At 40.4% G+C, this 22,345-nt stretch overlaps 1 pseudogene; it reads left to right on the plus strand.

The window, feature by feature from the left end:
* Positions 1–14,246: 14,246 nt before the first annotated feature.
* Positions 14,247–14,854, plus strand: LOC100662181 (Golgi phosphoprotein 3-like; annotated as a pseudogene).
* The last annotated feature ends 7,491 nt before the right edge of the window (positions 14,855–22,345 follow it).

Below are 22,345 nucleotides of genomic sequence, written 5' to 3' on the forward strand. Positions count from 1 at the left end.
TATATATATATAAAGCACAGTTACAGGTACACCTCACAGGATTGGTTTTCTGGGTTTAAAGCCTTAGGACCATAGTATTGTGGGACAACTCTGTCAGTTGGCCTAATTTAGTTCATAAAGCTTATGTTCTACACCTTAGTTTGGTGAGTAGCATCTGGAGTCTTAAAAGCTTGTGAGCAGCCATCTAAGATACAACTATCAGGCTCTTCTCATCCAGAGCAAAAGATAAAGAAGGAAACTAAAGACCAGAGAAGAAACTAATCTACAGGACTAACAGCCTGCACAAACCATGGCCTTATCTACCCTGAGACCAGAAGAACTAGATGGTGCTCAGCTACCACTAATGCCTTTTCTGATCAGGGGCACAAAAGATGGATCTTGATAGAAGGGGAGAAAAATGTGGGACAGAAATCAAATTCTTAAAAAGTCCAGACTTACTGGACCAGCTGAGACTACAGGATTCCCCAAGACTATCACCCAGAGATACTCCATAAACCTTGAACTGAAACTACCCCCTGAGAACACCTTTTATCTAAATAAAAGATTGGCTCATAAAATAAAGAATATTACCAGTGAGTACTGCACACCTTTAAAAACTCATCTATATGAGACCAAATGGTCAACAAGTATTCTAAAGCAAAGATTAAAGGGTAAAGGACCAACGAAACCAGATTACTGGAAACAAAACATCCAGAATGAAATTAATGAGAATGTTGACACATTGTGAAAAATGAGCCAACGTCACTGAACAATTTGTGTAGTAATTGTTAAATGGGAACCTAATTTTGCTGTGTAAACTTCCACTGAAAACACAATAAAATATTAAAAACCAAACCACAATGAGATACCACTCACTCCTATTAGAATGGCAATGACCAAAAAAAAAAAAAAACAACAGGTGTTTGGTGAAGTTTTAGAGAAACTAGGACCCTCATTCATTGATGGTAAGAAGATAAAATGGTACAGCCACTATGGAAGATAGTTTGGCTGTTTCTCAAAAAGTTAAACGTAAAACTGCCATATAACCCAGCAATCCCATTCCTAGATACATAACAAGTAGAAGTGAAGGCAGGAATACAAACAGAAACCTGTATACGAACTTTCATTGCAGCACCTTTCAAAATAGACAAAAGGTAAAAAAGACTGAAATGTCCATCAACAAGTGAAAGAAGAAATAAAATGTTGTTTGCACATACAATAGAAATGTTGTTAGGCACCGTAGAGACCCGTTCGAACTCCTAGTGACCCTATGTACAACAGAACAAAACACTGCCCAGTCCTGCACCATCCTCACAATCATTGTTTTGCTTGAGCCCATTGTTGCAGCCACTGTGTCAATCCAACTCCTTGAGGGTCTTCCTCTTTTTCACTGACCCTCTACTTTACCAAGTATGATGTCCTTCTCCAGGGACTCATCTCTCCTGATAACATGTCCAAAGTATGTGAGACGTAGTTTCCCCATCCTTGCTTCCAAGGAGCATTCTGGTGGTACTTCCAAGACAGATTTGTTCATTCTTTTGGCAGTCCATGGTATATTCAATATTCTTTGCCAACACCACAGTTCAAAGGAGTTCACCTCTTCTTCAGTCTTCCTTATTCATTGTCCGGCTTTCACATGCATATGATGAGATTGAAAACACCATGGCTTGGGTCAGGCGCACCTTAGTCTTCAAGGTGACATCTTTGCTTTTCAATAATTTAAAGAGGTCTGTTGCAGCAGATTTGCCCAATGCAATGTGTCTTTTGATTTCCTGACTGCTGCTTCCATGGCTGTTGATTGTGACTCCAAGTTAAATAAAATCCTTGACAGCTTCAATCTTTTCTCCGTTTATCATGATGTTGCTCATTGGTCCAGTTGTGAGGATTTTTTTTTTTTTTTTTATGTGGAGGTGTAATCCATACTGAAGGCTTTGGTCTTTAATCTGCATCAGTAAGTGCTTCAAGTCCTTTTCACTTTCACCAAGCAAGGTTGTGGCATCTGCATAATGCAGGTTGTTAATGAGTCTTCCTCCAATCCTGATGCCTCGTTCTTCTTCATACAGTCCAGCTTCTTGGATTATTTGCTCAGCATAAAGACTGAACAGGTATGCTGAAAGGATACAACCCTGATGCATGCCCTTCCTGACTTTAAACCATGCAGTATCCCCTTGTTCTGTTCGAATGGCTGCCTCGTGATCTATGTACAGGTTCCTCATGAGCATAATTAAGTGTTCTGAAATTCCCATTCCTCACAGTGTTATCCATAACACGTTACGATCCACACAGTCGAATGCCTTCGCATAGTCAATAATGGAATACTACTCAGCCATAAATAAAAATGAAGTCCTGATGCATGCCACAACGTGGATGAACCTTGAAAACATCACACTGAGTGAAATAAGTCAGTCACAAAAGGATAAATGCTGTATGATCTCACTTATGAAATAAGCATATATGTAGAAAGTAAAAATTATTAGTGGTTACCAGGGATGGGGTGGGAAGGAGGAAGAAGGAGTTTTTGCTTAGGAAGTACTGAGTTTAAGTTAATGGTGGTGGAATAATTTGGAAAAGAATACTGATGATGGTTATACAATATGTAATCAATGTCACTGAGTTATACATGTAGTAATTGTGGAATTGGCGAATGTTTTGTGTATATTTTCACTACAATAAAAAAAGTTAATGAAGGAATTAGTCCCCTTAGATACTAAAATACATTATAAAATTATATTAATTAAAACAGTATAGTACTGGCATATGAACAGACAGACAAATGAATGGAACAGAATACAGTCCAGAAATAGACCTATGTTAGTAAAAGCAAGGATATATGTGACTAAGAAAACAACAACTAATGGTTCAAACAAAATGAAAGTGTCTCATTTTCATAAAGTCCAAAACAGCTGTTTTTGCTGAGCAGGCTTTCCTCCAGCAAGGATTCTGAGAACCAGGTGCCTTCCATCTTTGGCTCTGCGGTCCTCCACACGTGGTTTCCAAGGTTTTCCTTGGGGATAGCTGATCCACTCATTCCCATTCCTCATTGGTTGAGAGTTGCCCCAAGTCTGATATCATTGTCACTTCCCAGCCACTCTGGGAAGCCCACCCTGGCATGGGCCGAGCAAGTTCCTGTGGCACCTCACGACTGAGAGAAGCAGAGAAATTAAAGTATTAATCTTACACAAATTCCTTTTAAAATTAGAAAATGTTCACAACTCATTTTATGAAGCCAATAAAACCCTACAAAAACTTAACAAACACATTACAAGAAAAGAAAATTAGAGACCAACATCTCTCAGGATACAAAATCCTTAACAAAATATTAGCAAATTGAAAGCAGCCATACATAAAAAGGACACTTCATGACCAAGTGGGGTTTATTCCAGAAACGCAAGGTTGCTTTAACATTTGAAAATCAATTGATATTATTTGCCATATTAACAGAATAATTGATGAGAGCTATATGATCATCTCAATAGATGGAAAGAAATGCCTTTGACAAGATTCAATAGCCACCCATGATTTAAAAACAAAAAGCAACATTGTCAGCAAGCTGGGACTAGGAGGGAACTTTCTGATAAAAGGCCAAAAAAAAAAAAAAAAAACCAAACCCACTGCCGTCGAGTCGATTCCGACTCATAGCGACCCTATAGGACAAAGTAGAACTGCCGCATAGTTTCCAGGGAGCGTCTGGCAGATTAGAATTGCCAACCTCTTAGGTTAGCAGCTGTAGCACTTAACCACTACACCACCAGGGTTTCCTCGGATAAAAGGTATCTATGAAAAACATAACATCAAAATTAATGGTGGAATGTTGAATGTTTTCTCCTAAGATTGAGAACAAGGCAGTATTATACCGGAGGTCCCAGCCTGTGTAAAAAGGTAAGGAAAAGAAAGAAATGAAGAAGCAAAACCATTACCATTTAAAATAGCATGGAAATTCACAAAATACACAGGAAATTTTTTTAACAAAAGACATGTAAAACCTCTACAATAAAAACTATAAAACACTACTGTCAACACTTATGTTTGCAGTTTAATGGCTATTGCTTATTAAAGTACTTTGTAAGGAAGTCCTACGATAGGTTGGAGACACTTTAATGTTTTAAGGAAATCTTCCTCCCACTGGAAAGAAAGCCTTAAATAGGCTCTGGAAAGATTTAAATTACTACTAAAAAAAAAAAAAGTTAGTTGCTGTTGAGTCAATTCTAAGTCTTGGTAATCCCATGTGTGTCAGAGTAAAACTGTGCTCCATAAGGTTTTCAAGGCTATGACCCTTCAGAAGCAAGTCACCAGGCCTTTCTTCCGAGGCACCTCTGGGGGGGTTCGCCAACCTTTCAGATAGTAGCCCAGTGCTTAGCCATCTGCGCTCCCCAGGGACTCCACATTGCTACTAGCTGGTACTATCATCAGGTGGTAAAATTCTTGCAGCAGAAAAATTTCTTCAGTTACTGTGGGTTTTTCCTCATCCGACCTAGATGATATTGATGTCCCCTGACCATGACATACTGTGTATGACATGACAGAAAAGGGAGGGGATGAACTATTGAAAATGTGTTGGTTTTCCTTTGGTGCTTGGTTAGCATACATTGCCTACATATGGAAAAAGGAGAAGGAGCAAGTTTATCTTATTAGCCTCACTCTGAAGGCCACTTGAGAAGCAGCCTATTAAAAAATCGCTGGTGCAAAGCAGTCTTGTCCTTGCTAACAAATGACCAATAAAAAGCAGGATGCCCCTCTGCTACTCTATGAGATGTATTGACATAGCAGCCACAAGGATGGACTCAAACATACCAGAGATCATGAAGATGGCACAATGTTTCGTTCTGTTATACATAAAGTTGCCATGAGTACAAGCCAACTCAATGGCAACTACAAACGACCTGTGCTAGGGAGGCAGAGCTGTAGAATTAAAGCATGGACAGACTCTCTTCTCACTCCCCTTTAACCCTTTTAGAGTTTCGTTGTGTGTGAGCTCTATTCTGACCATTTTGTCCAGTGAATGAAACCACTTATCTGCCCAATAAAAAAAGAAAAGCTCTCTATTTTTATGTTTTATGTATTATCCAGGAAGATTTGGGCTTAGACCTGATTTTGTCTACATGAAACACTTTTAAGGTTAATTTCAAATTATATTTAGTTTGGTTTTTTTCCAGCTGAAATTAGCAAAACCAAAAAGCAAAGGATAAATAAAATTTCACTGTGGATATTTCTAAACACTTGGTATACTTTATAGATATTAGCAAAAGAGATGTTTCTTTTTATGGCCGTCAATTCCAAGTTGTAAATAAGAGCAGAAAAAGGCTTTGATGTCTTTGCCATTGGACTGAAACATAAAAAGTGGTATACTTGCTCCCTGAAAAAACTAATAGTCTGTGTGGTAGACAGAATAATGGATCCCCAAAGTTTTTACATCCTAATTTCCAGAAGGAATCCCTAGGTAGTGTAAACAGTTAATGCATGTGGCTGCTAACTGAAAGGTTGGAGGTTCAAGTTCACCACAGGTACCTTGGAAGAGAGGCCTGGTGATCTACTTTGAAAAATCAGCCATTAAAAATACTATGGTTTTCTACTCTGACACAGATTCTGGTAAATTCTCAATATCTGTGAACATGTTATGTTACATAAACGGAAATACACTGCTGTCGAGTCGGTTCTGACTCATAGTGACCCTATAGGGCAGAACTGCCCCCGTAGGGTTTCGGAAGCTGTAAATCTTTATGGAAGCAGACTGCCAAATCTTTCTCCTTCGAAGCAACTGGTGGGTTCAAACCACCAACCTTTTGGTTGGCAGCCGAGCACTTTAACCACTGGGCCACCAGGGCTCCTTGCTATGTTACATGGCAAGGGAGAATTAAGGCTGCCGATAAAATTAAGATTCCTAATCAACTGACCATAAGATGGGAAGATTACTCTGGATCCAGTTGGGCCCAATGTAATCACAAGGGTCCTTATAAGTGAAACAGGAGAGGCAGCCTCAGAGTGATGCAGCGTGAGAAAGATTCTACCTGCCATTGCCGGCTTTGAAGATGGTAGGGGCCACCAGCTAAACAATACAAAACCAAGACCGTTGCCATAGAGTTGATTCCAGCTCATAGCGATCCTATAGGACAGAGTAGAACTGCCCCATAGAATTTCCAAGGAGTGGCTGGTGGACTGGAACTGCTGGCCTTTTGGTTAGCAGCCAAGCTCTTAACCGCTGCATCACCCGGGCTCCAAAGCAAAATAGGAAGCCTCCGAAAGCTGGAAAAGGCAGGGAACCAGCTTCTTTCCTAGAGCCTCCAGAAGGAACACAGCCTTGTTGACACCTTGATTTTACCCCAGTGAGACATATTTTGAACTTCTGACCTCCAGGACTGTGAAATAATAAAATTGTGTTGTTTTAAGCCACCAAGCTTGTAGTAATTTGTTACAGCTGCAGAGGAAACTAACAAGGAATCCTTGCCTTACTGTTTCTGCCAATTAAATCACATAGTTGAGCAGTTGGGACACTAGGTGGCACTAGACTAGCGGCTTTATAGATGGAGCCCTCTTCAGTTTTGTGATGTTAACATAGTACCAAGGACAATGATACAATTTTCTTATAATAAAAATTTTAAAGCTCCTGCCATGTGTGCATCTAAGTTTTCATCAATATTGTTGGTCAATCACTTAAATTAGGCTTCATGGAATTTTTAAGTTGATTTCTGATAATGCTATTTTTCATCCAGAAAGACGAAACTATCAATGGATGGAAGTCATTATGATAGGTGTCACAACTTTTCATTCACTGCTATGTCCTCAGTGTCTTGAGCACTGACAGCCGCCCTTAGCAAGCACCCAATTAATATTTGTTGAATGAAAGAATACTATGTATCCTATTTGCGTAAGTAAATTGTTTGGCAAGGCTTTTCTCACATTAACCTGAATAATGCAGAACTTCAAGAAAATCTTTTGTCCAAAAATCTTTAATTTAGCCCTAATCACAGAAAAAAAAAAAAAATTTTTTTTTTAAACACAGAGCACACATTTATTCATAGGTGCTTACAATGCATTCTTTGTGCTAGACATTTAACAGCCATTCCTTGTTACATAGAGCCCTCGATGGCCTCCACCAGGTGTGTCCAGTTCTAGCTGAACTCCCCCGCCGTCCTAGCTTCCTCCCATGTGTGGGAGTGACTGGGGTGGTGCATCATAGGCAGAGCAACAAAGGACCAGAAGCCAAACACCTTGGGATGCAGAGTTTCTCGGTGCCCTGGGCGTTTCACCTTAGCCACCGATGCCCTTGGATGCTTGCTGCTCCCTCTACAGCAGGGAACGAGCCTTCTCCCATTGGTTGTTGAAGCTCTCCAAATCAAAGCAAGAAAGTGTCCTCTTCTGAGTCTTTCCTGGTATACCCTTTCCCCAGGCACCCTGTAAATTCTGATTCTTCTCTATTCCTACAGTACTTTGTTGTTCTCTCCCTTTTCATATTGTTTTCTAGTTAGTTGTGTCAAGTGGCACCAGATTGTAATTTCGCTGTAGAAAAGACTGCATTTTGTTCATTTTTGTATTCCCAGCACCCAGCCAATACCGGTAACAAAGTAAATGCTTCCAAAATAATTGTGAGGGGGAGAGGGAAGGAAGGAAGAGACAAAAGGGTGAAAGGGCAGGAGGGAAGGCAAGCCCTTCCACCACTGGGCTGAGACTACAGATGAGTAAAATAACTGGCATTGATTTGTTAATATTTAAATACTGGGGTGTTCATGCATGTTTAACCTAGAAAACAGAAGTAATCAAGATTACATTCATCATTTGGATATAATTTCCATTTGTAAACTTTTGGGATACTAGATATAATAAGGCCTGAAATCAATGCTGTCTTTTCTCTTTTTAAAAGATGAGGGAGAATTTGAATGCAAATTGTAGTGTTTTTCTTCAAAGAGGACTGATTTGCCACTCTTTAATTTAATAAAGTTCTTTATGCTTCAAATACAGACTAGAGCTTTAAATATTAATGAACCTCAGAAAGGAGGGATGAAATCCTCAACCCTTCATGAATTAATCAGTAGGATTTTAAAATTCCAATTTTATGAGGCAAATCACAAAATGTAAAATGACTATTCCAAATCATGTCTCCTTTTTGGTATTAATTCCCGTGATTAAATAAGCTTTTATGTATATTAAATTGAGTTTAATGCTATAATTTGAGGCTTCCTATTTCTCAGTACTATACAATTTCAATTTTACATTTTTTTGCATTCAATTAATGACTGTAATTATTTTTATACTTATCAAAGTATATTTGAATAATATAAAAAGTCAAATATTCGTAAAAGTTTTTTAAAAAATGACAATTCTTTGTCTTCAATCCCCTCTCACCCTCCCATCCATCAAGTAACCAATTTCAATTTTTAATCTGTTTTCTGTAATTTTACTTATTTCTAAATAATACATATATACTGCTAACTCTTGGTTCATGTCTTGTACACTTGCCTATTGATTTCTAGTTACAGATAATAAGAATTTTAGCTTTTTATCCCTTCTTTCCTCTCCACCATCCTCCCAATAAAATTACATCTCAAATATCTGTTAAATCTACAAATCATACTTCTCATGATTTTGATAATGTGAACATGGTTCACGTTTGAGCCAAGTAGCATGACTGCATCTCCATTCTTACATAACTTTTTTTCTGGAGTTAATAATTGCCTCATTTTTAAAAATGTCTTTAATATTCTTTGAACATTGAAGTCTTCCCACACTCTCAGCAGCTCTGTAAAATGCCTCTCAGCTAAATTCCCTGGAAAGTATGTTAGATAATTGAAGAACTCCAGAATTTTGGGATTTGACCTTCCTACTGCCTCTCCCCTCCTCTGCCAATCTGGAATGGCTCCACTGTGGGCCTGCTGCTCAGCTAGTATATTAAGACTTCCATTTGCCATCACACCAAGAATTCTCTTTGCCTCTGTTGGAGCCTCTCTTTCCTAGAGCCATGTATACCAAATCTCCTCCTTCTAGGATGAGTCCTTTTGTTTTTCTTTTTTTTTTATTTTTCTGGGGCCCATCATCGAATAGTTTCCTAAGAAAAAAGGTGATTGGGAGGTACATTTTTTGAGTCCTTGCCTGTCTGAAAATGACTTCTTCTTAGTCTCTCATTTGATGCATACTTTGGCTAGATACGGAATTCTTAGTGGAAAAGCAATTTTCCATTAGAAATTTGAAGGTATAGCTTTATTATCACCTATCTTCCATTTGAAAAGTTTCACGCCGAGAAGTTTCACGCCATGCTTATCCACCATCTTCTGTTGATTACCTGTCTTCCCTGGCCCTCCTCACACACACACCAGAAACTTGCAGAGTTTTCTGTTTATCCCTGGTGTTTTGAGAAACCATGATAATGAGCATTTTTGTGGTTGTTTTGTTGGTTTCGTTTTTTTACTCATTCGAAAATTCTTTTGCATTTTATTTCTTTTCCCCCACTATTTTTTCTATTTTCTTTTCCTGGGGCTCCTATTATTTAGCCGTTAGGCCTTCTGGGTTGATCCTATAATGTCTTATGTTTTCTCTCTTATTGCCCAATTACTTGCCATTTTGCTCTATGTTTTGGATTCCTTGACTATATATTCCACTCTTTTACTGAGTTTTTCATTTCTGCTGTCCAATATTTACTTTCCTAGTATTTTCATTGTTCTTTTTAAACTATCCTCTTGTTCTTGTTTGATGGATCTCTTATTTCTCTGATGACAGTAATGATTAATTTTCATTTATTTTTCTTCTCCTTCCAAAGGTTTTAGTTTCCTCTGAGTTCCTTTCTTTCAATGGTGTTATTGGGGTATAATTTACGTACCATAAAATATCCATTTTAAGTAAAAATTTCACTCACCGATTTTTAGTACATTTACCAAATCGCACAAACTGCCACCACAGTCCAGTTTTAGAACACTTCTATCATCCCGCAAAGATTCCTTATTCTCTGCAGTTCATCCCCATTCCCACCCTGACTCCAGTCACTCATTAATCTGCTTTTTATCTCTATAGATTTGCCTTTTCTAGGCAGTTCATAGACATGAGATTATACAATATGTGATCTGGCTTCCTTCCCATCACCTAATGTTTTGAGGTCCACCCACATTGCAGCATGCATCAGTAATTTCTTCCCTTGTCTTACAGAAAAATATTCCACTGTATGGATGTACCACATTTTGTTTTTCCATTCACCAGTTGATGAGACATTTGGGTTGTTTCCTCTTTGGGGCAATTATAACATCTTTTTTTAATTTCAATATTTTTATTTGGCCTCTGTATTTCACATTAGAGAGCTTTTCCCAAATGTCTGATGCCCTTAAGAGAGTACTATGAAAAACTATACTCTGACAAATTTGAAAGCCTAGAGAAAATGGACAAATTTCTAGAAACACACTACCTACCCAAACTAACACAAAATGATGTTGAAAATCTGAACAGACCCATAACAAGAGAAGAGATTGAAAAGGTAATTAAAAAAAAAAAAACTTCCAACGAAAAAAAAGCCCTGGCCCAGATGGCTTCACTGGAGAATTCTACCAAATGTCTGATCCCCTCTGCAGCCTGCTATATTATAAAGAGAGACAAAAAATGTTCTTTGGAAGCTGTATATGTGCATGTGAAGGGTAAAGGAGCTGGCTAAGTGGGAGCTTCATCGTAGTTCTTTGGGGAAATTTCTGACGTCAGTATTTTTTCATTTCTCTTGAGCTGGTCTAATTTTCTAGAGAAGACCCTTCTAATGTCTTGACTGGAAAATATAATCCTAGCTGCTAGCTAGTGTTCTAGGAGTGAAAAGGAAGTAGAAGGCTGCAATGTCATAAATTTTAGAACATAAGCTTTTATTTAACTCCGTTTTCAGCAGGAGGTTTCCTCTCCTTCAACTGTGCCTGATATCCCCACATTCAGAGACCCTCTGTTTTGTTCTCTTCTACTGGGGCAGCTGCACGGACTGGAGGAGAAGATCTGGAGATGCTCTTTAAATAGACTTTCAAGCCATCCCTCTATAGTCCCACCTTTGCTTGCTTAAACACCCCCCCCCAACTCCATATTCAGAGATATCTGGTGCCAATTCCTGACCCTTTGGAGTTCTCCAGTGTAAACTAGATGACCTCTTTGCTTTGTCCACCGCCAGTTTAGCATTAATTCTTGGTTCCGATAATTGATTTATCACTTTTCCATCTACTTTACAGTATTCAAAACTGTATTGATATTGTTGTCTCTCCTGTTCTCATTGTGGATTTGTCCCTTTATAAAAATCCTTTTCCTGTCATTTTCATCTCGTTTTTGGAGGGTGTAGAAGCTGGACTATATGAGGAAGAACACAGAATCAGGATTGGAGGAAGAATCATTAACCACCTGCCATATGACATGTTGCTGAAAGTGAAGAGGACTTGAAGCACTTACTGATGAAGATCAAAGACCACAGCCTTCAGTATGGATTACACCTCAACATAAAGAAAACAAAAATCCTCACAATTGGACCAATAAGCAACATCATGATAAGTGGAAAAAACACTGAAGTTATCAAGGATTTCATTTTACTTGGATCCACAATCAACACCCATGGAAGCAGCAGGCAAGAAAGCAGTGACATATTGCATTGGGCAAATCTGTTCTAAAAGTGTTAAAGTGCACAAATGTCTTTAAAGTGTTAAAAAGCAAAGATGTCACTTGAAAGTCTAAGGTGTGCCTGACCCAAGCCTTGGTGTTTTCAATTGTCTCATATGCATGTGAAAGCTGGAGAAGTGAATAAGGAAGACTAAGGAAGAATCAATGTTTTTGAATTATGGTGTGGGTGAAGAGTTTTGAATATACCGTGGACTGCCAGAAGAATGAACAAATCTCTCTTGGAAGAAGTACAGCCAGAATGCTCCTTAGAAGTGAGAATGGAGAGACTTTGTCTCATGTACTTTGGATATGTTATCAGGAGGGACCAGTCCCTAGTGAAGGACACCATGGTTGGTAATGCAGAGGGTTTAGCAAAAAAGATCCTCAATGAGATGGATTGACACAGTGGCTGCAACAATGGGCTCAAACATAGCAACAATTGTGAGCATGGCACAGGACCAGGAGGTGTTTCATTCTGTTGTGCACAGAGTCACTATGAGTTGAAACTGACTCGTCAGCACCTAACAACAACAGAGGCTAATGAGCTTTTCCAGCCAACCGTCTTTAATGGGAAGCTCAATTTGGCTGTTTAATGAAAAATAAACCTTTCAATTCCAAATGTTTATGTAACTACTCTACCCTCAAGGAAATGGAACATAATTCCCCACTTTTTAAGTATGGTCTGGTGATGATGACTTCTTCCAAGAGTACAGAAAAGAGAGGGGCGGGAGGAAGTAACTTGACCATGGAGAAACCTGACAAACAGTATATCAGCCAGGTGACCAAGGTCAACATCAGCAGTGTTAGTCATGTTAATAGCATGTTACCTTGCTGTGATGTAATGAAAATGAGACTTTACTTCTGTGGTCTCTCTCCCCAAAACTCTTATCCTCAGTCTATTCATGAGAAAGACATCAGACAAATCCCAATAGAGGGACATTCTACAAAATACTGCCCATAATTGCCAAGGTCATCAAAAACAAGAAAAGTCTGGGAAACCATCATAGCCAGGAGGAGCCTAAGGAGACATGACAAACAAATGTAATGTGGTATCCTGGATGGGATCCTGGAACACAGAAAGGACATTAGGTAAAAACAAGGGAAATCTGAATAAAGTATGGACTTTAGTCAATAACAACTTATCAATACGAAGTCATTAATTATGACAAATGTACCATACATACATACAGAACTGAGTCAGGGGTATATGGGAACTCTCTGTACTATCTTTGCAACTTTGCTGCAAATCAAACGTTATTCTTTTTAAAAAGTTTATTAAAAAATAAAAAAATAAATGTTTGCTTTTAGCTTTTGGCTCTTTATTGATACATGCCAACAGAAACATGTCAGAAATTATTTTACAACTTGGCCCATTCCAGCTCATTCTAAAGCTATCGGCATCTGTACTAATTCCTTCATAACAACAAAAAAAAGCTAAACCTGTTGCCGTCGAGTTGATTCCGACTCATAGCAACCCTAGAGGACATAGTAGAACTGCCCGTAGGATTTCCAAGGAGCAGCTGGTGGATTCACACTGTAGACCTTTTGGTTGGTGGCTAAGCTCTTAGCCACTGCACCACCAGGGTTCCAATCCCTTCATAAGGATAGTTTATTCATTCTCTTTCACGAGTATTTATTGAGTAAATACTATGTTCAGGGAAATATACTTGGTGATGGAGCTACCAAAAAAAAAACCCACTGCCAATATGACTCATAACGACTGTAGGACAGAGTAGAACTGCCCTGTAGGGTTTCCAAGGCTGAAATCTTTACATAAGCAGACTGCCATGTCCTTCTCCCAAAGAGCGGCTGGTGGGTTCGAATCACCAACCTTTTGCTTAGCAGCTAAGCACCTAACCACTGTACAGCCAAGACTCCTGCTGGGCTACAGAAATTGATAAAATACTATCCCTGTCCCACAAGAAGTTCTCATCGTAGCAACCTAGACTGACATAACACCAGAAACACTAGAAATACAACAGCTACAAACTGTAGCCTACAATGAACACGTTTTGCTATTTGTCTTAGTTTCCTGGAGCTGCAATAACAAAATACACAAAGGGTGTGGCTTTAAAAAACAGAACTTTATTTTCTAACAGATTAAGGCCAGAAGTTCAACTCAGGGTCTCCGCTATGTGGGTTACTTCTGGGGGCTTGGAGAGAGGAACCACGCCATGCCTCTCTCCTAATTTCTGGTAGCCCTGGGCGTTTCTTGGTGTTCCTGGCTTACAGACAGATTCCCCCACAGTGTCTTCCCCCTGTATGTGACTCTCTTTCTGTGTCTGCCCTTCTCTATTATAAGATACCACTCAGAATGGGTCAGGATTAGAACCCGCCCTACTCCAGTGTGACTTAGTTAATTTAACTGATAACATCTGCAGAGAAAAACACTATTTCTCCAAACCAGGTCACAATCACCAGTGTAGGGGTTGTTGTTGTCGTTAGGTGCCATCGAGTTGGTTCTGACTAATAGCAGCCCTACGCACAACAGAACGAAACACTGCCTGGTCCTGCGCCATCCATACAATCCTTGCTATGCTTGAGCCCATTGTTGCAGCCACCGTGTCAATCCACCTCGTTGAGGGTCTTCCTCTTTTCCGCTGACCCTGTACTTTGCCAAGCATGATGTCCTTCCCCATAGACTGATCAGTCTCTGGCGTAGGGGTTAGGACTTCAAAATGCATTTTGGGGGGACACAATTCAGTCCGTAACACTACATATGTTAAGAGTACAAAGAAAGTCATAGCTGAAATTCTTTTCTAACTTTTTAAATCTTCTTTTTAGGTGAGACATGAATCAACTAAAATTGCATTATCACTTAGGAAACTTGCAGGAAAAAACCTGGAGGAAAAGGGTGTATTGACAACAGAGAAACAGAACTTCCTACTTTTTGACATGACAACACATCCCCTCACCAACAACAACATTAAGCAGCGCCTCATCAAGAAGGTACAAGAAGCCGTTCTTGACAAATGGGTCAATGACCCTCACTGCGTGGACAAGCGCTTGCTGGCCCTCATTTACCTTGCCCACACCTCGGATGTCCTGGAGAACGCTTTTGCTCCTCTTCTGGACGAGCAGTATGATTTAGCCACCAAGAGAGTGCAGCAGCTTCTCGATTTAGACCCTGAAGTGCAATGTCTGAAGGCCAACACCAACGAGGTTCTGTGGGCGATGGTGGCAGCGTTCACCAAGTAACTCTGCTGGGAAGAAAGCCTTCTCCTGTCTCTCATGTAAACCAGTTGTTTTTCTTCTATCGACTTCTGGTTTTCTGCAGTTTGTACTTTCCCACACCAATGGCATCACTATGTGGGTACAGACCTGACATTGTCAGAGGGGGTGACACCGAAGTGACCCCAGGGTCTACCCCCACCCCTTCACCAGCCAGTCAGGGTGCAGGTGGCCTGGTTGTGGCACCAGCCACTGGGCTGAGAAGAGGGTCTCCTGCCTGGGCCAGTGGGAGATGGAGTACCAGCAAGGAGCCACTGGGACTGCAGTAGGTGGGAGGTGGGGGGATGGGAGGGGAAGGGCCTCCGTGGCAGTCAGCCCGCGGGGGGCAGGGGTCTGGGCCACTCCACCCACATGGGGGTTAGGGGGAGTAGGGGGTGTAGGGGGTTGGGGGGATCGCCAGCTGCTCTTGGGGGGGAGTGTGTATGACACCATGAATTACCCACTGGGTGCCACCAACCCTAATGATGCCACTGTGCTACACTATAATTGGCTTTTGTTTTACGAAAATAATAAGTGGCTTTTCCTTCTGTGTGTGTGTATGCAGGAATCAACTGGTATGAGAGACCATCCTGTTTAGATTTAGAAAAATAAATTTTATTGCCTATTGGCATCTTCCTCCTTGAGTTCAAGAGAGTTGCCATTCTCACTGTAACAGGTTTTCAATTCGTGGTTTGTTTACCTTCAAACGACCTCTAGTACCACACATACACATCTTTGGATTGTTGTTGTTGTTAGGTGCCATCAGGATGGTTCCAGCTCACAGCAAGCCCATGTACAACAGAAGTGAACACTGCCGGTACTGCACCAGCCTCACATCGTTGCCATGCTTGAGTCCATTGTTGCAGCCACTGTGTCAATCCATCTTATTGAGGGTCTTCTTTTTTCCTAAACTCTCTGCTTTACCAAGCATGATGTCCTTGACAAGGGACTGGTTCCTCCTGATAACATGTCCAAAGTACGTGAGACGAAGTCTTTGCATCCATACTTCTAAGGAGCATTCTGGCTACACTTCTTCCAAGAAAGGTTTGTTCATTCTTCTGGCAGTCCATGGGATATTCAATATTCTTTGCCAACACCATAATTCAAAGGCATCAACTCTCCTTCTGTCTTCCTTATTCACTTCTCCAGCTTTCACATGCATATGAGGAGACTGAGAATACCCTGGCATGCATCAGGTGCACCTTAGGCCTCAAAGTGACATCTTTGCTTTTTAACTCTTTAATGAGGTTTTTTGCAGCGGATCTGTCCAGTGTAATAATATGTCATTTGATTTCTTGACTGCTGCTTCCATGGACATTGATTGTGGATCCAAGTAAAATGAAATCCTTGACAATTTCAATCTTTTCTCCGTTTATCATGATATTGCTTATTGAATTTTTGTTTTCTTTATGTTGAGGTATAACCCACACTAAAGGCTGTGGTCATTGATCTTCATCAATCAGTGCTTCAAGTCCTCTTCACTTTCAGCAAGCAAGATTGTGTCATCTGTGTATCGCAGGTTGTTAGTGAGTCTTCTTCCAATCCTGAGGGTGTGTTCTTCATCTAGTCCGGCTTCTCAGACTAAGTGTTCCGTATACAGATTTAATAAGTATGGTGAAAAGATAAAACTCTGACTCACACTTTCCTGTTTTTAAACCACACAGTATCCCCTTGTTCTGTTTGAACAACTGCTTCTTGGTCTATGTACAGGTTTCACATGAGGACAATTACTTAAGTGTTCTGGAATTCCCATTTTTCACAATGTTGTCCATACTTTGTTATAACCCACACAGTCAAATGAATGCCTTTGCATAGTCAATAAAACACAGGTAAACATCTTTCTGGTATTCTCTGCTGTCAGCCATGATCCATCTGACATCAGTAATGATATTCCTTGTTCCAAGTCCTCTTTTGAATCCAGTTTGAATTTCTGGCAGTTCCTTATTGATATACTGTTGCAACTGTTTTTGAATTATCTTCAGCAAAATTTTGCTTGTGTGTAATATTAATGATATTGTTCAATAATTTTCGCATTATTTTGGATCATCTTTCTTTGGAATGGGTACAAATATGAATCTCTTCTAGTTGGTTGGCCAGGTAGCTTTGTCTTTCAAATTTCTTGGCATAGATGAGTGAGCACATTGCATCCATTTATTGAAATATCTCTATCGGTATCCTGTCAATTCCTGGATCCTTGTTTTTCACCAATGCCTTCAGGGCAGCTTGGGTTTCTTCCTTCAGTACCATCGGTTCTTGATCATATGCTACTTCCTGAAATATTTGAACGTAGACCAAATCTTTTTGGTACAGTGATTCTGTGTATTCCTTCCATCTTCTTTTGATGCTTCCTGCATCGTTCAATATTTTGCCCACAAAATCCTTCAACATTGCAACTCGAGGCTTGGATTTTTTCTTCAGTTCTTTCAGCTGGAGAAATGCAGTGTTCTTCCCTCTTGGTTTTCTAACTCTAGTTCTTTGCACATTTCATTATAATACTTTATTCTGTCTTTTCAAGCTGCCCTTTGAAATCTATTCAGCTCTTTTACTTCATCATTTCTTCCTTTTGCTTTAGCTACTCTGTGTTCAAGATCAAGTTTCAGAAACTCTTCTGACATTTATTTAATCTTTTCTTTCTTGTCTTTTTAGTGACGTTTTATTTCTTCATGTATGATGTCCTCGATATCATCCCACAACTCATGTGGTCTTTGATCATTAGTGTTCAATACATCAAATGTATTTTTAAGATGGTCTCTAAATTCAGGTACTTTGGCTCTCATGGACTTGTTACTAATTTTCTTCAGTTTCAACTTGAACTTGCATAGTCGGTCCCTGGCCTTGTTCTGACTGATGATATCGAGCTTTTCCATTGTCTTATTCCACAGATGTAGTCGATTTGATTCCTGTGTATTCCGTCTGGTGAGGTCCACATGCGTAGTCACTGTTTATGTTGTTAAAAAAAAGTATTTGCAATGAATAAGTTGTTGGTCTTGCAAAATTCTATCATGTGATCTCCAGCTTTGGTTCTGTCACCAAGGCCATATTTTCCAACTGCTGATCCTTCTTTGTTTCCAACTTTAACATTCCAATGACCAATACTTACCACTCATCTGTCAGTTTGTCATACTGCGGTGGCTTTTGTGTTGCTGTGATGCTGGAAGCTATGCCACCAGCATTTCAAATATCAGTAAGGTCACTGTAAAAAGGGCAAGGGGGAGGTGTCTGACTTCTCTCTTCACAAGGGGAAAGGAAAATCAAGATCAACCGCCCAAGGCTGATTCCTTTGAGGTGGAGGTCAGACATGCCTCATCTCTCTGCTGTCTTTACCAATTCTGACACCAACTGTCCCTCACACAGCACTCTCTACTTCTCTGCTGGGTTCGATAATTCATTGCAGTGGCCACACAGAACTCACAGACCATACTCACGATTATGGAGTTTATTAGGGAAGTAACAGGTTACAGTTTAGGTTCAGGAACGCTCAGGATACAGTTCTCCGATCAGGACAGCCTCTTCCCAGCCCTGCTCACAGGCATGCCTCTCCCTGGCCCTCTGCCTCTATTCAAAAACACTCGTTTTCTTACCCTGTAGGCCAAGAGGCCCACTGTGTGTCCTGCTGGTCTCTCCTGCTTCTCGTTTTCTTCAGGGTTACAGTCTCTCTCTCTCTCTCTTTCTCTCTCTCTCTGTCTCAGTCTCCTGGTTCCAGGAGCTTCTCAGTGCAAGGATCCCGGGTCCAAAGGACATGCTCTCAGCTCCTGGCTGCTCTTCCTTGGTGGTGGTGGGATCTTCTCTTTCCCACTTAAGTGGCTCATTTCAAGCCCAGCAAGATAGCAAAAGTGACCAATACCCTTTGTGGGTTACAGTTATTCTAGCTGCACAATCCCACCCAATCACCTAGGTGGGAGTTACAAGACCATGGTGAGAAAGGCCACGAAAGTGATCATTCACACCACAGTCAACCCATGGTGGATGGGTTTCAGCAGAGCTTCCAGACTAAGACAGACTGAGAAGAAGGACCTGGTAGTCTACTTTTGAAAGAATTGCCAGTGAAAATTTTATGAATAGCAGCAGAACATTGTCTGATATAGTGCCAGAAGATGAGCCCCTCACACTGGAAGTCAATCAAAAGATGGCAAAGTAAAGTTGACCTTAATGACACAGATGGAGTCAAGCTTTCTTTCGGGATGTTCATTTGCTGATGTGGCATGACTCAAAATGGGAAGAAACAGCTGCAAACATCTTTTAATAATTGGAACATGGAATGTACAAAGTATGAATCTAGGAAAATTGGAAGTTGTCAAAAACGAAATGGAACACATAAAGATTGATATCCTAGGCATTAGTAACTTGAAAAGGACTGGTGTTGGCAATTTTCAATCTTAAATTAGTCTTATGATCTGCTATGCCGGGAATGACAAAATGAAGAGGAATGGTGTCACATTCACTGTCAAAAAGAACATTCTAAGGCCTATGCTGAAGTACAGAGCTGTTAGTGATAGGATAATATCCAAATGCCTGCAATGAAGACCAGTTAATACCACTATTATCCTTGGATTGCCTCCTTTTAAATATTTCCACTTTCTAGAAATTTCCTCCTATTATGCGAGGTAGAGTCTATCCCCTTGTACCTGGGTTGGCATTGCTACTTGCTGTATCCAATAGAATGTGGCAGAAGTGACATTTGGCAAGTTCCAAAGCTTGGGCCACATGAAGTCTTGCAGTTGCTGATTTCACACCCTTGGAATGCTGCCTCGAGGCCCCCATACCATGAAGAAGCCCAGGGTGAAAGACCATGTGAAGAGAGAAACCCAGGCATCCCAGATGTTCCAGCTAAGTTCAGCACCAAGCTAACCTGCCAGCTGAGTGCTGCTACATGAATGAGCCTAAGTAAAATTGGGAGAAGAGCGGCTCAGCCAACCGGCAGAATTATGTGATATAACAGGTTGTTGCTGATTTAAGCCATTAAATTTTAGGGTGTTTTGTTCCACACAAAGGCTAGCTGAAAGAAAAACTGGTACCTAAAAGTGGGATGCTGCTATAATAAAAACCTAACACATGTAGTGTTGGCTTTTAGACTACAAAGTGGAAACGTGGTGTTATAGATTGAACTGTCTCCCCCAAATATGAGTGTCAACTTGGCTGGGCCGTGCTTCCCAGTGTTGTGTGATTGTCCACAATTTTGTCATCTGTTGTGATTTTCCTATGTGTTGTAAATCCTACCTCTATGATGTTAATGAGTTAGGATTATCAACAATTATGCTAATGAGACTGGACTCAATCTATAAGATTAGGCTGTGTCTTAAATCAATCTCTTTTGAGATATAAAAGACAGAAATGAGCAGAGAGACATGGGAACCTCTTACCACCAAGAAAGCAGTGCTGGGAGTAGTGCATGTCCTTTAGACCTGGGGTCCCTGCACTGAAAAGCTCCTAGTCCAGGGGAAGATTGATGACACGGGCCTTCCTCCAGAGCCAACAGAGAGAGAAAGCCTTCCCCTGGAGATGGCATCCCGAATTTGGACTTCTAGCCTCTTAGACTGTAAGACAGTAAACTTCTGTTTGTTAAAGCCATCCACTTGTGGTATTTCTGTTATAGCAGCACTAGATAACAAAGACAGGAGACAAGGAGACAAATAGTGAAAGCTGGAAAACCAGTGACAAAACTACTATTGAAGTGTAGAAAGATGGCAACCCATGTTTTGTGCTAGTGGAAAAATTGGCAGAGCTGTTGCCTGAAGTGACTTTAGAAGATGGAAAATGTAGCTAACTGTGGTAGATGATTATTTGGGTAGTCTCCAATTAGCCCTGCCTCCGAACACTTACATTCTGTACGTTGACTTTGGCCAATTGACATTAGCAAACAAGGTAGTACAAGCAAAGACTTGTTAAGCATTTGCACATTGAGGATTTTCTTTTGGAATGTTTCCTCTTGGAATTTAGCCATCATGCTTGGAGGAAGTCTAAGCAGACATATGGACAGGTCTAAAAAGAAAAGAACCAAGGCCAATGGCCAGTACTCCTTTCCAGTTATGTGAGTGAGGTCATTTTTTATCTTCTAGTTGTTCCAGTTCCACAGCCAACATGAAGGAAAAGAATTGCCTGGCCAACCCATGGAATGACAAGAAATAATCAAGTATTGTTGTTGTGTTAAGACAATATGTTTAGGGTGGTTTTACATAGTAATAGATAACTGAAACACTAATGAACTTGTTAACTTGACTAAGAAGATTTCTAGGCAGAATGTGGAAAACATCAATTGACATGATAAGATACAGGAAGAAAGAGATGGACTAAAAAAGGAGTATTTCAGTTTGCAAACAAAATTTGGAGGGAATATGAAGGCTTCAGGACCTGCTGGGCTGGAAATTAAAACTGTGTTAAATTTTCAGTCTTACCAATTAAGTAAGAGATTCTCAAAGTAAGAAACGGTCTCAGGGTAAAGAGCAAATCAAGGGTGTGACTGTGCAACCTCTTTTTAAGACCTCAGAAAGACTTAAGGCGGTGCCTAGTAAACCCTCTCAGCTACATAACAGTGCTTCTAAGACTCTTAAGGGCATTTTCCCATCACATCCTCTTATACAACCCAAAGCAGAGAGATACCTGTCTTGGAAAAATATGATATACATTTGGGGGCATGGAGTGAATCACAATCAGATTCACAGAAAATTCATAAAAATTTTGAGGGATTTTTGCTTATAAAAATACTGACAGCTTGGATGAAACAGGACAGATATAGTTCAAAAATAAAAGAGGCTTCCGAGGCCCTAACTTTCTGTGGCCAGAAGGCAGACTGAGAGAACAACTCATCTGTAAACGAGAACCACTGCTTTTCAAAAGGTATGATGTTTTAGAGGGTACAGGCAAGATTTTAGACAGTGAAGTCAAGACCAAGGAGAACAATGTATTTGGAAACCACTGCTAGGAACCAGAAACTGGCCCCAATCAAGGAACATTCCCTGGCCCCAGTGTAGGTAGACTGGCATGTGACTGGCTAGATTTCAGAATTGCTCAGAACAGTGATTGTTATGTGCTTCCTGTTCTTCATCTTTTTGAACAGAATCATCTACTGTGTTACCTTTTCCCTTCCTCACCATTGTACGTTGAGTGTTTGGGAGGCAGGTAACTTGTCTTTTTAGTTCACAGTTATCAGGATAAAGAGAAGCCACAACCAAGCAGGCACATCCAAGGAGCCTCATCCATGTTTTGGACCAGATACAGATCACTGGATGCTGGACTTTGAACCTGGTGCTATAATTGGATGAAAATGTTGATGGTCTTGAATATATTTTGCATGTAAGAGGAGTGTAAATAATTATAGCCAGAGAGCCAACTGTGTAGAGTAAATACAATCACAAATTCTTTGCTGTTCCTCTCCTCAAAATCTGGGCTGACAAATTCTTGGGAAAAGACCAGGCTTAATGGTCTAACTGAGACTAAAAGACCCTGGTGGTCATGGCCCTCAGGCCTTCTGGTGGCCCAGGACAGGAACCATTCCCAAAGCCAACTCTTCAGACAGGGGTTGGACTGGACAGTGGGTTGGAGAGGGATGCTGGTGAGGAGTGAGTGTCTT

This window comes from Loxodonta africana, chromosome 2, assembly GCF_030014295.1.
Source record: "Loxodonta africana isolate mLoxAfr1 chromosome 2, mLoxAfr1.hap2, whole genome shotgun sequence".
Lineage (NCBI taxonomy): Eukaryota > Metazoa > Chordata > Mammalia > Proboscidea > Elephantidae > Loxodonta > Loxodonta africana.